Source organism: Hirundo rustica, chromosome Z, assembly GCF_015227805.2.
Source record: "Hirundo rustica isolate bHirRus1 chromosome Z, bHirRus1.pri.v3, whole genome shotgun sequence".
Lineage (NCBI taxonomy): Eukaryota > Metazoa > Chordata > Aves > Passeriformes > Hirundinidae > Hirundo > Hirundo rustica.
The window spans coordinates 11,533,594-11,551,349 of NC_053488.1; the positions used below are offsets into that span (position 1 = coordinate 11,533,594).

The 17,756-nt window shown below is 35.5% G+C and overlaps 1 protein-coding gene across 1 annotated transcript in view; it reads right to left on the reverse strand.

Moving 5' to 3' along the window:
* Positions 1-17,756, reverse strand: part of RAB3C (RAB3C, member RAS oncogene family) — a 124,450-nt gene that overhangs the window by 69,483 nt on the left and 37,211 nt on the right. The window lies entirely within an intron of this gene.

A 17,756-nucleotide genomic window follows, 5' to 3' on the forward strand; every position in this document is an offset into this window, starting at 1 on the left:
CAAATAAAACCCCTGTATGGCAGTGCTCTTAAAACAAGGATGGCTGTCAAAAAATAAGAAATTTGCTTATGTCAACCCAGTTTTCTCCCTCATCTTAGTCAACTGCCTTTAAAGCAATAAATGTAGAAAGGTAAGTCTTATCTCCTACTCCTCACTTTCCTTACTTCCGTTAAAAACTTTTCAGGGTAGCAACTAGCTTTTAATATATTTAATGCAATTTCTCTAGTATAGTCTTGAGAAAAGAAGGCTGACATCAGATCTCATTCATGCTTTTATAAACATAATATAAATGTTTCACAACAGGTGCCAAGAGGATGGTACCAGACTCATTTCAGTGGTGCCCAATGACATGACAAGGAACAATTCCATAAACTACAACACAAAAAGTTCCACCTCAGCTTGTGGAAGAACTTCTTTATGCTGAGGGTGGTACTGGAGCAGGCTGCCCAGGGAGATTGTGGAGTCTCCCTCTCTGGATGCCCTCAATACGCACCTGGACGTGTTCCTGTGTCACCTGTTCTGGGTGACCCTGCACTGGCAGGCTTCTGGATGGCATGATCTCCAGAGGTCCTTTCCAAAAATAAGTATTCTCTGATTCTGTGCTAAAACCACTTATGTCTGCACTAAACTTGAGATACAACAGCAATAACTGAAATAGAGGAAATGCGTAAGTATTTAATGTTCAAGCACACCTATTTCATATTTTTACACCATTAATATTAATAACATTACAGGAGACATATGTCAGTGCAATCCTGTAATTAACAGATCATCTGTGCATATTTAATTTTATCAAACTTTGAAAATTAATATAATTATTTCTGAATTTTTAATAGCTAAGAAATAGTTTACTTTACTAAACAGATAAATCTATATCATTTATCTTACTACAAAGAAGACTAACCGGTAACAAACATATTTTGTATGTTTTCTGAAAAAAATTTCTAGGCTAGAAGTATCCCCTTGTGAACAAAAGAAAAATAGATTACGTGGGCCTCCATTCCTGCATATATATATATATCATTCATTTCATAACTAATAAAATAAGAAAATGAGATTCTACATGCAACAGAAAACACTTTTAGATTAAAAAAAAAAAAAAAATCCAAGGACATTATGGAAACTATCAAAACTAGGTAGAATATATGATTCCTGTTCAACCTGTATTACAGCAGCTTCTGCTTTGATATAGTTTCAGTGATTCAAGATGGAAAGCTAAAGTAAGTTAGACTTTAGCAGGTCTCACATGAAGTTAGGTTCCATCTTTGTGGGAAAGGCTAGACTGAGCTAAACTTTTTCTGCTTATGCTCTGAACTGGCTGAGCCTCTTGCAGCTGTGGTCTGGAGCTTGGATAGCTGCTCCCAGATTTTCTGGTGCTCCTGAATATTAACGTATTAAGATGTGGACTAAGCCTGTGCATATTTAATTTATGAAAAAAGCTTTACTTTCACTTTTTTGTTTTTTGGTTTGATGTTAGCATTTGTGGGGGGTTTTGCTGTTGTTTTCATTCACTTGATTTGTCATTAGACACAATGATATCTGTGAGGAACAGAAGAAAATGTGGCCCACAGCAAGCATTCAACTTGCATAGAAGAGAGAGGATTTTCAAAAAATTTTATCAGCGTCTATCTGTTTGGTTTTTAGTTAGAGACATGTTTGATTAGTATGTATGATAGTGGGACAAGCAGGAGGCCACTCTTACCAAAGACAATCTTATTTTGCTCTGGGTGGTTTCCACTGAAGCCTGCAGGTAAGAGTGAAAAGCCCTAGTAATAAAGCCATTAGTCAATGATGCCTTCTGTCCAAGACGGCAAATATTTTCTGTGCATTGTAAAGCCATGCAGGGTGGACTTAGGAACTCTTGATTATAAAAGTAAATAATAAAAATTAAAAAAAAAAAAAAAAAAAAAAAAAAAAGTTTAAAGGACAAAAAAAATCAAGATGAAATTTCTTAAATTATTTTACACAAAGGGGCAGGTAGCTGTGGATAAAGATCCAAACACTGACTGACTTTGGGACAGAAGATGTTTGTCTAGACCCAAGCATTGGATTTATGTCAGTCTGGGAAGAAACCAGGTATTTGGAGTGGTTCTCAAATTCTGATTCATAATTCAAAAGTCATAGCTAATGCTCTGTTCATAGGATGATATAAAAAGATTTTCTAAAGTGATATTTCAGTATATATGACATAGATGGATGACCGTTAATAAGGGGAAGTACATTATTTCCAAATATGGATAATCACATTCCTCTTGATATTATTTTATTTTCATTTGTTATGAGAAAACAATTAAATTTTTAATATGTCTAATGCAAAATTTATGCAGTAAAGTGTTTATGATAATTTACAGAATGAACCCAAATATAAATAACCAAAGTGTCAAAACTTTTGTGTTCCACACATTCATAAGCATGTCCTTTGTATTCAGAAAAGAATATCTTCATAAGTGCCCTAAGGATAAGTTGTTTCATAAGTTGTTCCATTAAGGAACCTAAATACCATTTGACAGGAGAGATAGCACACTAGAAAAATAATATGCTTTAATATTAAATATTATATTTTATTACACTAATTTTGTTTATTTGAAGCAGATAATACAACTATGTACATAGTCTTTCTGTTTACTACCTTCTATTCTTATGGAAGAACTAAGCAAAAAAGAACTGGTTTACATATTTTATCATATTCATAGTTACATATCACCATGATTGTATCCTCAGGTATTGTTACGTACTTGTACTTGAAGAAAATCTTTTCCAATTCAGGTAGAGCTACTGTCTGTTGTTATGTTATCTTAGTCTACTTGGCAAGACCACAGAATGAATCTGATGCCTGTCTTCTTAGATTTAAATTCTAAAATATAACATCTGTATTTGCACTGACTGATGTTTATCTCTAAGCAAACTAAACAAAATAAGCCAGAGTAAGAACAAAATTTGGGCTATTATTGACTGGCATTTTAAGCAAGGCAGTTCATTTCTATCTTTGATGAACAGAAAACAAGACACATAGATCATGTTGGGGACTTTGTAATTCATGTAGCTAATGTCTGGTAAGAACAGATGATTGTTCATTAAACAAGTGGAAATGCAGAGGGAAATGAATGAGGGTGAGGGAATACTTTAAGAAGACTACCACACAGAAAAGACAAAAAGAGATATTTTACAAATCTTAGGAAAACACACACACACACACACACACAAACACACATCTCAGCAATTACAAGAAATATTTTCAAATAGTACATTCAGTTTCACAAATTCAATTTTTAATAGAGCTACACTATTCCATCAGTTTCTGGTTAGCTGATCCTGTCTTTGTGAATCTTTTTTAGTAGGCATCAGATTTTAATTATTAAATCATATCATTATAAGCTTTAGCGGTCACAGTACTTTAGAAATTGTCCATTTTCTGTATGCAGCACACTAGCTAATAGTCCACAGTCTTGAGTATTTGGAAGACTCTGATACTTGCACAGATTTCATTTTCCTGTTTTGATGCTTCTAGTATGCTTTGTTTGCTTATTTTCTTAACTGATTTTTTTTCACATATAATAGAAATTAGTCATCTGCAAATATTTTCATGCTCCAGATTCTGATGTGTATGATTTCACGTTAGAAAAATTCATTGCTTTTTGCAAGTGATCCAATAGCTGAAAGGACCAGAAAAGTTTTTCTGTCAGTAAAAATCTTGAGGAGGACACATACATCTGTAGACAGACAAAGAAGAATGGTAGAGGTATAAATTGAATGCAAAATATCTGGTTCTACCTCTTGATGAAGATAGCAATCTGGTATGCTTTTGGCCAACTCCCATTCTTCCTGATCATACATGTATCAAATGCTAGGTAAACAAATAACTCTATATTACCTTGGCTCTTAATTTGAGTTAAATTTATAACTGTGAAATTTTACATACAATAAAACAATAAACAAAGATGTTAGTTGTTTGCATATAGTAACTGCATGAATCAGTGTTTTTCCTGCGTTCCTCTCTTTAATAAAGTTATAGAAAATTTCCTAAAGATTCTAATTGCTACTGTGGAACTGCTATATCATTGGAAGCTTTAGTGTATGGGGAATGCACCAGCTGCTGACAACAATGTCCTCAGAGGAATAGAAAGATATCATGTAATAGCCATGTGTGAAAGTAGAAACACTTGAGGACAGGAAGCAAGGTGACTCAAGAAACTAGCTTGACCTTGATACAAATCAGGGTTCTGATGGTAATCCTGGAGATGCTATTTAGAATCTCACTTGCAACACAATTATCTATCTCAACAGAACTAATCCCCTCCGACTGTCAAGTCCTGCTAAGCTAGACTTCACCAAGAACATGCCGTACCAGCTTAAACCATACCAATGTTTTTGCAATGGTTAAATCAGACACTTGAATTCATCTGCTGTGTGCCCTCCCTCTCACCCTCACCTAGCACTGCACCACTGACAAGAACAACACTTTATGCAAGTAACTTGCAAGTGGAGTTGCTCATTATTAACATAGACAGTTCTGAAGGTGAAAACAAACAGCATTTGGCAAGCAAGAACTTTTACTGAGCCTGTCATGAGACCTCAGCCTGCAAAACACAAGTTTATTTTTGAGCATGCTTGAGTGACTCTGCATTTCTGTTCTGTATGCCAAACTTACAAATATCTTTTTTAGAGCCACTTCCTCACTACAAGTTTTACTCATATCATAATAAAGCTTGTTCTATGTACCATAAACCTGGGAAGAGTAGAGGAGGATTTCTTGGATGGTGGGTGTTTATACCTCTGCTTCAAATCAACATCATTTGAAGGCAAGGCAAATAGAAAGATAAAATCAGAAATGTGAGTTGGGTGAATCCTCACTTTGCAGGCCAAAATTTCTGTTAAGGTAAACAAAACTGGACAAATAATCAAGAACAGCAGATCCCTAATGAGTTTCATTTTTCTTTCCTGCTGTTGCTACCCAAAGTTTATTTATATACTCAATCAAAGACACTCAATATTTCTCTCATTTTTCTGATCTCTCCTCAGGTATTTCTGGAGTCTCATGAAAGAAAGGACAAAAATAAAAGTATGACAAACCATTACCCCCCAGCCAACCAGCACCCCCCCCCAAACAAACAAACAAACAAACAAACAAACCCACACAGAACAAAAAAAATATATTCAAGGTGGGGTAAGAGATGAGCTCTGCAAAAATCCTCTTGAGATGAGCAAAAAACCTTCCTGAAGCCTGCTGCTAACCACCCAGGAAGAGAAGCTGTGAGTTTATATCAGAAGCAACTGGGCAGGGCACAGAGAAAGAGCACAGGGAGAAAAGCTGCTGGAACAGGAGGAGCTGACTATCCCAGGAGCACTCTTTCTCAACAAACAGCACTTGAAACAGAAAATGTTAGGCACATAGAAGAACCGACAGATAAGCACTAACAACAAGAAAAGGAAAACACAGTTCAAAACACTTATTTCAGCTAATGTATGCACAAAAGATGTAACACAGTGTATTGCCAATTCTTTGCTTATGTACCTATTTCCTGTCAGCAGATTTTATAAATTTCTCATGACTTAGGTTTCCCTGGAAGTGTCTTCTTTATTAATTCATATATATACAGGAAAAAAATATATTCATATCTATATCTAATCTATATCTATATATCTCTATCTCTATATCTCTATCTCTATCTATATCTATATATTTGTATCTGTATCTCTATCTCTATCTATTATGTGTATAAATATATGAGAGTATCTGTGAATGCATACATACATACATATATATATATATACACACACACACTTGTATATATAAATACGTATGTATTTATATATGTAGGCATTTGGAGCTTGAAGAGACAGCTACTGAGCTTACAAATCTAAGTGCTAGTCCTTAGAACTCACCTCAAAATCAGAGCTGATGGTTTCTTCCTCAAACAGGAAGGAGGAATGCAGGTAGGGCTAGCTGGAAATATCTGGGGTAAGAACACTGGGGAGAGTCATTATTTCAAACATGGCCAGCAAAAAGGGGCCTGGGGGTGGGGCTGACCTGGCAGGATGAAGGTACAGCAGAGCCCGCACTGAGAGACTGGCTCCTAGTAAGATCCAGGCTGGCACTGGAAAAGTACATTACTGCCAGATTAATTTTCTCTCACTCCATCTATGGAGCTGCTCATTGTGCCTGAAATTAATATAATTTTAAATTTTCTGCTTTTCTCCTTTCCTGTTCTTCTCGCCTTTATTTTTAAGACTCATATTAATATGTCCATCCTCTGCAGTTCAGCTATCATTCCTTCATAAAGCACAAAATTTAGGAAAGCAGGGTAGCAGTGTCTCCTTTCTAGTCCAGTGGAACTTGACCTCAGCTGCCATCAGTTCTGGCCTCAATTTTTGAGCTCTGCTGTTATTTCAGTGCATGCGCCCCTCTTTTCCCACCACAGCCTGTAGCTTACTCCTGGTTCTGTCTTCATTTTGACTGTCATCTGTCCTAATTTGCTGGATGTGAGCATCGATTCCTCTTGATCTTCTTCCCCATCTTTGGACATGAATTGGATCAGTAGAACTTGGCATTATCCTCAAAAGTAAAACAAACTAAAGTACTCCTTTATATTTGACCCAACTTCATGTTAAGTCTTAGGAAGAATTTCTCTCTGGAAAGGATCAGGTTTTGCTTTCAAGATTTTTTTTTCCTATTTTATGAAAAGTTTTACAAAATCAAGGATTATATGCTGCTACTAAAACCTCAGAGTGGAAATAATGTATTTATATTATCTAATTTTCACTTCATGTAGTATTGCAAGTATATATAGGAGTCAAATTAAAAGGTAAATAATATTAGAGTGCAGTTTGTCACTACATCTACAGAAAAAAATAGATAATAACTTTTTATTTGTATTATTCTGAAATACTTGTAAATCAGACTGTAAAAAATTCCTCACATTTTTCAGAAAAATAACGAAGCAACGAAGACCCATTCTGAAAAAGATAGTTCTATACAATCAAAACCAACAAAGCTGTGACAAGTATCTTTGTTTTACAGGCAGTTATGACCAGATGGAAAGTAGCACATGGAAAAAAAGTGGTATTCTTGATTTTGTAATTTTTTGTTTTTCAAAGCTCCTGCTCCCAGTCCTGAGATCATACAAGAATGGCAATGTGGTTTTTTTCTTCCTTTTAATTTTTTATATTCAGAGACCAAAAATGTGTCCTGGTACATAATATAAACCAAAATTAATGTATTATCAATAAAATTTTTACTAAAACCAAAATAATTTCAGAATGCTAAAATCTGGCACTGGATTCTGGAAAAGGTTGAGAGGATCAGAACAACCTGCATTACAATGAAAAGAGGAAGAAATGTAAGATCTATGATAACATACATGATGACATCATAATGGACAGTAATTTTAGAAACCTCAGTCTCAACTACAGACAACCTTCAGACTTGACTGAAAGTCTCCTTAAGCTCCAGGAGTGTACTTGGTAAGCTGGACACTAAACAGTGGCCATCACACTTGAAATGGGATGGGGAGTTTGGAAAGGTCATTCCTCATGCCATGAGACCTATGCCTATCCCTGTGAGGAAAAGAAGAGGTAGAGCTGTTTCATCCACAGATGAAACATACAGAGGCATAGATGCCTTTCATTTAGCAGCAAGCTCAAAAAAACAATGATCTATATTAGAAATTAACAGAGAGTCAAGTAGACAACTGTCACATAAACAAAGAACAATGCTGACGGATATTGAAATGTCAGAGTACACTCCTCTTCCCATTTCTGTACTGTGAGTAGATACTTATAAATCATTTTGATTAACTGCTTCTCTCTAGAACTTTTTATTCACAAATTAATAAAATTTCATCTTTCTCTTTCCCTTGTTATTCAGTCCTATTCTGCATCTCTAACAGCTTTCTCTATTAATATTCATAACTCATATTTAATTAACTTACCATTATTATTCAGGATAAATTGGGATCCACGTAGAAAAAAATTTGACCAGACACTTTGATAACTGTTCTATGTTAGTGGCTCACTGCACTGAAAAAAATTTGCATAACAGTGTCAGCATATTACAATATTATGCAAATCTTTGTCCAGTGATTAGCTAACAGTACCTCTTGGCTATTGAGAGCTATGAAAATAACTCCTTCCTCATTACAACGGTGAGCTTAGCACATTTTTTTTTCTGGGTCTTTTTTAGAAGCACAGTCTTCTAACTCTCCAACTCAAAGAAAAATGACCTCATAGGAAAAAGAACATTTTAAAACCATAAACCAAACACTCTTGCCAGAAACCCTCTCCCCACCTCTACTTCATCTCGTGCTAAAACTCTGTGTTTAAACCTGCAGTGATGTTTCTCCCATTTGGAACAAATTACAGAAACATTCCTATTAAATATTAATAACCTTCCAAACCTACCTGGGAGTAAATGAATGCACTTCTAGTCTAGAATGTTAAGTTTAAAAAACATGTTTAAAGGCTCACTGGAATTACTATGAACTTGTACTTTTCCCATTTTTTTTTTTTTTTTTAAGTTTAAAATCTATAAAAAAGAAACAAGACAACTTGCAATACAGAACTGGACACATTTTACCTACTTTAAGTAAGAAACTATAAATGCAATATTTCTGGAAGGGTTCAGGCATGGCAGAAGTCCAATCCCATCCAGAACTTGCATGAGGGCTGGTAAAAGGCAAAGCTTTGTGCTTTAGAATACCTGCTGAATAAAAAACTGGGCTACAGTGTGGTCAGTGCTACAACAGTTTCTTTCTACCTTGGCAAAAAAATGCTGCTTTGGAGCTGCCTGGAAGATTCCTTGTAGGAGGATCTGTAGTTAACTTCTATATGCTCTTTCTATGTCTGTGGCACCATTGTTTCCTGGGGCAGGCACAAAGATACCTAAAGAAATTTTGGAAGTTCTTTGTTTACCGCACCTTAGTGGGGTATTTTATATTCTAAGGCTCAGCTGAAAAAGCACTTGGTATTTTGTGGGGAACTTCACCAGCGATGTATCAAAAGCACAGAATGTACCGTTCTCTCTCCTCCAGCAACAGTTTCTTCATGTATTTCCTGAGACTGTTCCCTCCACTGACACAAAACTATTAAGAGGTGTGTTTTCAGGACACTCTCCACCAATCTCTCTCTTCCACTTTTAACTCCTTCATTTTCCAATGGTTTGTTATCCATTTTTTACTGCACGGGAATCCACCATGGCTTTCAGACAGTCATTGACACAAAGATGATTCAAAAAAGACCAGGAATCTGGCTCCAAGTCTTTTAGACTTAGAATGACTACTCTAGTTCTTTGAAAGCCAATCTTTAATTACATTTCTTTAATTGCTGGAAAAAATTTTTTCCTTACACTTAATTATTTTGGTTTCCTTGTGGAAGAATTACGAGGACACATTCCCTATAACATAAAGATATTCTTGTTATCAATATGCTGTTAGAATTATCTACACATAAGATTAATCTATTAATTTGGGGAAACTCTAAATTGGATTGAAGTCAACAAAATCAAAGCAAGATGGAATTCTTAGATACACTATAAGCACTCCTAAAATCTCTTCACTAAGGAAAGAAAGTTTTAAAATGCCAAACAGAACCAACAATTTAATCTACTACATGATGCGAGAGTGGGGTTTTGTCCAAAAAATTACTATTTTCATCCTAAACAAAGGACATTTTGTTCTCTGTTTTGTCAATAAATAACTGAATTACGGATGCATATTGAAAAGTCATGCTTAGAACACTTCTCTGTTGTCCAGGTATTTAATGAGAGACATGCAATTGAAGACAGCACAGGTTATTCTAACAAGAAAATAGTTATTCAGCAGGAAAATGTGCCAGGAGCTGATTTAATGCACACCCACCAATCATGTCTGTTATTTTGTTATAGTTTAAACCACTAAATTATTAAAGAGGGAGGTGTAAAAAGAAGTTAAATATTTCAGGTGTGATTAATCTATGAATCTTGCATTATTTCAAGTACAGTGCCCTTATATTTGCATTCTCTTTGCAAGGAGTTCTGGCATAAAGTGGCATAATTAAATCAGATATAATCTAAATTGCTGTTTAATTTGGCTTGGCCTTTGATCTCTTTTTCTTTTAGGTCAGACTGTTTGAGTGCTGTGTGCTTAGCATATGCATAAGCATATTAGGAAATTAATGGCTTTGTAAATTTAAAATCAAACTTTTGAGAAAAAACACAGTCTTACCAGAAAGCGTAACTGCCAAACCTAGGAATGGAAGGAAAGGAAAAGGGGAAAGGGCAAAGGCAAAGGCAAAGGCAAAGGCAAAGGCAAAGGCAAAGGCAAAGGCAAAGGCAAAGGCAAAGGCAAAGGCAAAGGGAATTTCATTTGGAAGAACTGTCCCATGAAAATTTCAGTTGGAAGAGACTGTCCAACTGTCTGACCACTTCAGGGCTGACCAAAATCTACAGCATGTTCTGAGCATTGTCCAAATGACTCTTAAACACTGACAGGTCTGACGGTATGGACCTCATTGCTGGGAGAGAAAAATATTATTCAGGAGTTTCTTCAATAAACAGAGCAATAAGTGAAGCAAAGAACAGGCAATAAAGGTGAAGTTTATTAACTAGGAAATTTCCCTCCTATATTTAGATTTCAAAAAGCACCAGGCAAACAAAACAGCAGCAAGGTCTCTACACTTCAAAGAATAATAGCCTTTGAAGTTTTAGAAGCATCCATGAAACCTGGCAAGAGATTATACACTGATTCCTAACAAAAAAGTATGCTGCAAACTTTATAAATGCATAGGTAGGCTGATGCACTTTGATAAAGAGACATTTCCAGAAATCTTGATGATGAAAGGGTTTTTTAATTGATTTTTATATGAAACTTAAGCTTCAGGTGTTTTGATGGATGATGACTAGAACAGTGATCACATTCTGGAATCTAATATTAGATGAGCAAAAATTACTCCTTGGACTTCTAAGAAAATCTGATTTTTTAGACATATAGGTAAAGAAACAAAGGTGAGGGTTAACAAAATTTGTAAAACTAACATTTTTCATTTAGAACTTCAGGAAAAAAAAAGTGAAGCTTGTAATTATAATTTATAAGTGATTAACATTTTTACCTTTTACATATGAATAAGTTTGCTGTGACACACAGACTCACTTATTATTACTCACAGTAAATAATAAGACCTTATAGAAAGAGAAAGATCATACAAAAAGTTCATTATTTTACTCCTAAATTAACTGAAGCATTAATACTAGCACTTGGGATTTTTGATGCAAGGTTATTTCACTGGAAAATGCTGAACTACTCAAATCAACTTTTGCTAAAATTTATGTTTCTATGAAAAAATTCCTTAGAACAGATAATTGCATTAAAGTACATCAAGGAATTACTGGCCAAAATCTTACAATAATTCTCTGTAGAAGCAGGTCATAGGCTGTAGAGATACAGGGAGCAGCAGAATCATAAAAACATATCCTGAAAGACATTGTTGGATACGGAAAATATGGCCATCCCAATCTGGTTTTGGGTTCACATTTACAGACCTACAAAGCAAAATATCCACAAAGGCCTGAGATGCCCCATCACTTTACACCTGAGAATTTATGCCATTATTTTGATGACTCCATTCTAATGTGTCACCCAAAAATGACAGATCCTTTTAGAATCCACATAGATTAATCTCTCAGTTTCCTGAGGAACTCACGGTGTTTTTAATTTCACAGAACTAATTTTATCTTCTTTTGGCTTATCTTTTAAGCAAGTGAAACAGTTAATTATGGGATCAATTGACATGAAATTTTCAAGCAGAACACAATCAGAGAAAAGGTCTCCTTGCTTTTGTAGGTACATAGTTACATCACATCCATTCTTAATTTTATTTTTGGTAACAGAATGTATATTTAAAGACAGAAAAACTGGATCCTTACTAGTAAATTAATTAACCTTTTAGAAAAATCCAAAACCATTTACGCTGATATAAGTAAAGTGGTAGAATCCTATTTATCCTAAAACTGCAATGTCATCACAAGAGCTCAAATCAAATACCAAATCAAAACAATGAAGAGATTTAGTCTTGTCAGGGTAGAAGGCCTGAGTGAAATGCACAATTCCTTCCTAAATATTCTATAATTCTCATATTTATTATCAGGCAGAATGATTGCCATAATTTACTTGAAGCTTTGAATGCAAATATTTCAATAAAATAAAATGTGCTGGTATAAATAATTTCTAGAGGTAAGATTCAGATCATATATGATGAACTATAATTAGTGTTATTCTTCAGCTGTGATTCTTGAACGACAGGTGTTCTTTCAGAAATCAGAATTATTCTGTCTTAATGCATCATAAAGGAATAGGAAATTACTGTCTAATGGAAGCAGAAAAATGACCAGCTGTGAAATCTGTATCAAGTATAATTATAATCAGAGCTACATTAAAGCACTAGCTACTTCAAAACCAGACATTCGGCTTACATACAGCCAAAGAACAGTCTAAAAGCAAATTGACTGTAAATAACTTTCAAAGGGCTTTGCTGCCTACAGCGCACCACTGACTACATTGCAGTAGTGAATGTCTGATCACAAGAATTCTGCTTTAAATTATACACTGTGATATTTGCTCTATAATTTAAAAAAGCAGTAAAATTAAGAGACAGCTTCCTGAAAGCCACCATATTCTACTACATCTCTATCCTATTCCTTCCCAGGAATGAAACTTAAAACTCTCACATAATGATGGTTTTAGAGGAGGAGGAAGAGGAGGAGGAGGAGGAGGAGCAGGAGCAGGAGCAGGAGCAGGAGGAGTCATAGTTGTAGTAGGGTTTCCTAATTTGTTAACAATACAGTCCCAAAGTTGAGTGTTCCTGTGTACATACAGCAATTCGTAAGTATATATGTGTACAATAAGATCATATATATATATAGCACGAATCATACCTATTCCACTATTCCTATTGTGATATAAAGAGGTGAGTTTTTTGTAAACTTGCCCTATGTATTATGCTTTTATGTTAAGGAAGAAGAAAGCAAATTTTTCACGTTGCAGATTTGTGCCTACAGCCCCAGAATTCTTACTGAACTCCTCAAAGCATGAGGAGATGGAAATATACTTCTCCATAATTGTTCCTTTACACATTTGTGTTTCATTTATTATAAGCAAAGAGAGGAATTACCTAACAGGTGAGCTAAATTCAGGAGTGTGAATCAGATCTGCAAGCAGACTAAGACAATGGAATTATTTTGGAGTCATATATTTGACCAAAGAAAATCAAATATAAAGTTAAATGTAAATGACAGCAAATTAAATGAATATTTTTCAAATACTGACTAGACTAAATTATTTGAAAAGCCATGTCAGTAAATCCCCTGAGAGAGCATCTTTTAAATACACAGAAGAGAACATAATCCAGGTTCCTTAACAATACCTCTCCAGGATTCTTTCATTACGAAAGACACCTTTTTGGGTTGGCTTGTATTTTTTCATGATTCAAACTCAGTCTTTGCTGCAACCTGAAAAGAAAGCCCAGTAATCTGTTCATTGAATATAGCACTGACCAGCATATTAACTGGAAATTGCATTATTAGACATTAAACCACGTGTTCTTTGATCCTAGATAAAAACTGGAGATTTTTTTCTACCCTGATTTGATTAAATTGCAGGACATGCTATTTCATTGTGCAGACATAACTGGATTATAATCCATTGGCTGACAAAATGCTGCTGTGACTGACAAGGCAGACTGACAGCCAAAGGGGAGACCTGAATAAAGATCAAAGTGAGAACTGATCCCAGAAAGAAGAGCTGGGACTTTTTCTTCATACATAGTTTCTACTATACGGTGACAGGAAAAAAAAGTCTGCTTATTTCACACGTAAGCATGTTCAGAGATTGCTCCTTTGAAGATAATTTGCCAGGGTTGTTTATTAGGGGGGCTCCATATTGGCTCCCAGGGCTCTGTGTTTCAGACCACAGCACAGAGCTCAAATGGAAGTTGCTAATTTTCCTAAACCTAACTTCTTTGGATTTCACAGTGACATTTACTGATGAGCAGAGGCAACAAATGAATATGAGGAGCACATGATTTTTTTCCCATTTTTTCCCCATTAATCTTCAGAGTGATGAACATGTGATCTTTGTGACACATAATTTTGTCTAAGATGGATATACTAAAATCTTTTGGCTTCATATAATATTTTCTTTGATACCAGGTACCATCAAAGTCACTGGATGCTGCAGGAAATATATGTTCTCAAAAATTATGAAACCAGACTTCTCTACTGTACAGAAGTTCCTGAGTACTGTGAATGAGGACAGCTCTGTAAGTCATCATTAGGTGTTCAAGAAGATTGAACAGGTTCAAGTGGTTCCAGCATGGATATCTCAGAACAAAGTAAAACATCTACTTTATTATGTATATACAGAAATAGTAGATTCAATCAATAACTAATTAATATTTTAAATCACAAAAATATACTCAATTTCATAACTTCAAACACCCAAGAAGGATCTTAACCTCACAGAATAATTTAACTGAACTTGGAACAAAATTACCAACCACAAAAACTACTCTCTGCCCTCAAATTTTTTATTAGACTTGCCACATGCATATCTAAAATAGAATAACTAGAACATCAGACACACTGTATTTTATCAGAACATCTTGTGAATTAACAAGTCTTTGGAAACACTGCTGAAAATAACCCATTAAATCCATTTCAATAATGTGTACCACAAAAGTGTTTAGTAACATATCTCTTATATATAATTATACATTATATATAAATGCTCCTTTAAAAAAAAAAAAAAACCCTCATACAAATTCAAGCATAAAAATGTCAGTTTCATTTTTTATAGAATAACAGACGAAATCTTACCAATGAAAGCATATAAGGCAGAAATATAGTGTTTAAGATGGGTGATATACTTTCAACCCATGACACCCAAATGGATATCACTCTTCTATGCTGACCATCACATCAGGATCCAGGCAGCGTGATCAGGGCTAGTGAAGTCTGAACTGACTGAAATGTGGCAAGGAAGCGTGAGCAAGCGTCTGAGATCATGGAGCACAGGTGACAATAAATTAACTTGGGTCCTGACTGATGACCTAAGATGATTCATACTCCATCGTGGCTTCTTATTAAAACCTCACTTAATTTAGAAAGTTCAGAGCTGTTTGGAGGTTAGTTTGTTTGTTTATATTTTATTTCTCTAATTTGTATAACAGAATGCTGAAGACTAAAGCTAGAAAAATCTCTTGAGGCTGCATTTTTTCTTTCTCAGTACTCAATACAAATCCTATACTTTATATTTTAAACATGATGTGTTTTCCCCTGACTTCTCTTTGACTCTTAAAGCTCCTTTGTGCATTTATAACCTGTACAGAACAAAGAAATAGGCAAACTGCATAATATTAAATCCAAGACCTCTTATAACTGTGCCAGTTTTTCTCTTTCCCTCCAACTTTCTTTCTGAGAAGCAACTATATCCTTAATATAGCATTCATTTGCCCCTAAAACAGTAAAATCTGCTGTATAGTATCATTCCATGTCTTTCCTCATAAAGAAAGCAATTGCAATACAATGCCTGACTGCAGAAAAAGAAAAAAAGAAAAAAAAAAAAAAAAAATTTAAAAAGCCTCCCACTGTCCCACTATCCCTATTCTATTACTACATTAATTCTCAGAGATGTATAATGGGTATTTCATTAGTACACACACACACAAAAAAATTCTAGCATGATTAAAAATTAATTGACCTACGGCTAAGGACTAGATTTTATGGAAGATACACTTCTGTAAATATAGAAACTTTTTCTACTATGTATCTTGCATTACTCTGTGTTTTGCATGTTACATAACATACAGAATGAACTTATAAATTGGACTTAGGACACAACAGCACAGGTGATGTCCTCTGATATTCAGTATATAAAAATGCACTCTATATCAATTCAATCTATAACTTCACCAAAAATTCAGATCAAGATTAGATTATATTTCCATGTTTTTGAGAATTAATCATGATTGATTAAATCATGAACATCTTTTCCAATTAAAAACCTATAACATTCAAATAGCTCTTTTCTTAAGCCAGGAGAAGGATCGTAAATGATTCATTTTTTTAAGGGGGTTCTCATGTGTTTCAATGAAAGTCAAAAGAACCATTTACCACAGTTGCTGAAAACTGAAAATTTTGCATGAAGATTGGTATTTTCAGAAAGTAATTGCCAGCCACAGTAATGAGGACATGTTGCAGAGTGAATTCAAGACCTATTGGCAAAAGGGGAATCTGTAAACCTCTTGCTGTTGATGCTTTCTGGTTCAGCTCCAGCTCCAGCTCCAGGCCTTCAGGTCTGCTGGAAGTTACCCTCTTCATCTTCAGTATGTATTGTCCCAGCTGGCAGACACTGCTCCCGTGCAGCATTTGTCAGTTTAGAACTGGCCAGCTGGGTGCTCTGGCTGCTCACCACACACCTCTGCACTGAGAGGGAAGAGCTGCGCACGGCACATCACCAGAGTGAAACCAGATTCTGTTTACCACCTATGGCATTGCATCCACTCCCTCATGCACACTACTTCATTCTCTCTGTGTCTGCTTGTACTGTGCATGAGGCAGCCTCCTTAGCTCTGCCTTTAGCCCCATCCCACCTCAGTTTCTTGCTACACCCTTCTGCTATACTGCTTACGGTTAGCCATTGACCTCCCACAATCACCTGCTGTGAAGTGCCCCTTACCACCTCTCATCAGTATCACACTGAACTGCTTACAGCCAGAGCTGGGCACACCCCTGAAAAATACGGCAAATAAAGAGCACTTCTACAACTGTGATTCACATTTTCTGTGCAAAGGTGTGCAACATGAGTCATATGAAGTGGTGCTCTGAAAATGATCTAATTGTAGAGTTGTATGCACTTTCCAGCCCCTGCTGAATGCTGCCAGAAGCAATCTATAAATTACATTAACGTAAGTAAGGTCATTTGAGCTACATAATGTGTAGCTGAACACAAAAAAGCTGGCCTTATTTGAAGAAATTCCCCACATTTAAAAAGGGCTGTGAATATAGTTAATATCTATTTGGATATTCAAATACATGTTCATGTGTTTTGTGGTAATTTAGTCATCAATACTTCAATACTTGCTACTATTTTTTTTTTTTTTTTTTTTTCAGATGCGTCATATAAAGACATGGTTTTGACCTCTCTCCTAAAACCCAGGGACTATCAAGTATCTCTTCAGTTGTATCACTGTTGTGAGGACATGTATGATAAAGAAATCAAATATCATGCATACAATCCACACCTTTCTTGCCTGACTAACAACATATGTGCCCACTTTACCATTTTTAATAGTTCTCTTAATGATGTAATTATACCTGTGCAAAACTTGCAGCTACTGTCTAGGTCAAGCATCCCTCTTGTTATTGTAAATATATTTGGAAATTGCAAACTAGGAATGCAAGTAATTAAACCTCTAGGAGGTTAACAGCTTTTTGTGCTGACAGTATTGAGTTCAGCACAAAACACTGCAGCTACTTCCGCTGCTCTCATGAAATCCTCAGTTCAGTAGTGGCTACGGTGTCAGTCACCATTTTGATACGGTAACCTCACAGATACAGCTCTGTTTCAGGCAGGACGTAAAAGAGATCAAAGCTTGGACAGTCCAAGGGCTGAAGACTGCTCCCACTTTCAGGACAGTGTTCTTATCTCTCAACTCTCCTCACCTACTGAATGTCCTCTCTTGTCTCTGGCCCTAGGAATGCAGACAGACATTGAAGGAGACTTATGTCTCCT